The sequence below is a fragment of the Orycteropus afer genome, unplaced genomic scaffold, assembly GCF_000298275.1.
Source record: "Orycteropus afer afer isolate SDZICR_OR568_19922 unplaced genomic scaffold, OryAfe1.0 scaffold00049, whole genome shotgun sequence".
NCBI lineage: Eukaryota > Metazoa > Chordata > Mammalia > Tubulidentata > Orycteropodidae > Orycteropus > Orycteropus afer.
Genome location: NW_006921636.1, coordinates 10,753,804 through 10,755,080, shown reverse-complemented (window position 1 = coordinate 10,755,080; position 1,277 = coordinate 10,753,804).

The window sequence follows — 1,277 nt, the reverse complement described above, 5'->3', positions numbered from 1 at the left end:
GTCTGTGAAATGCACACTGGCATTTGGAAAGCTCTATTAGTCGCTATTGTCTAGACTTGAGAGTTAAAAGTAGGAAGTAAGAGATAAAAGAATATCCAGTAGGAAGTTCTATGTTGAGCTCATGCTGAAACAGAAAGAGCCATTATTTTGAAACCATTAATGATGAACTTGGTAAGGATCAAAGTAGTCTTGTGACCTGTAAATCTAATGAAATGAAAATGAGGTAATGGTATGTTGTATAACTATTGAGGATCTGAGAAGCTGGAAATTATCTCAGTGTGAATACTATAAGGGAACAGGGAACAATGGAAGCCATCTAGCAAAGGATCTTTATTCAGCTTTATTTATAGTAGGTATTCGTCTTGTCTTTCAACACCCGGATCACAAAGGAGTTTGTTTCACGTTGCTGAGAGTATGAAAATACACCGGTTGTCACAGTCCCTGCTGCTTCCTTCCATGGAACCTAGCACGCACAAAAGAAGGAAAGGCGGGGAGTGGTATGAGGCGATGAATAGCATACGCTGGGAGAGGTGACAGGAGGAAAAAGAGAATGGAGGGAGAAGAAAGCACCAAGAGCGATTCTTCCCACCATCGCCTATGCACATTCTCCAGACCTCAGCTGTCCAATATGGTAGCCACCATCTGCATGAGGCTATTTAAAATGGTTAAAAGCAAATAAAATAAAGAAATCCCTTCCTCAGTTACACTAGCCACATTCAAGTGTTCCATGGGCACATGTAGTCCATACCTATTGTACTGGAAGGTGAAGATAGCAAATGTTTTCTTAATTGCAGAAAGTTCTATTAGACAGCATTGATAGAACCCTATTCCACCTATAAGACTAGGAGCATTCAAAGCCCAGGACAAGTACAATGCCATGACTGTGTCATCCCTGGCCCATGGGGAGACAGAAGAGTAGAGCCTTCTGAAATGGGCCCTAAGTATCCCGAGGGCCTATGGGAATTTAGATGAGTTACTTGTACTCTCTAGTGCCTCACTACTACTACCAGTTGACATTGAGCTGATTCTGACTCATGGTGACCCATGTGTATCAGAGTAGAACTGTACTCCACAGGATTTTCAATGGCTATATTTTTGGAAATAAATTACCAGGCCTTTCTTTCAAGGCATCACTGGATGGACTCGAACCCCAGACCTCTGACTTCAGAAGCCTTCTATCCACCAAGCCACATTGTCTCCTACTGCTAGCTCCTCATCTGTTAATCAAGGTGTCTCAGATTCTTCTAGAGACAGAAACTGAGGCAAGAATTTGAGTA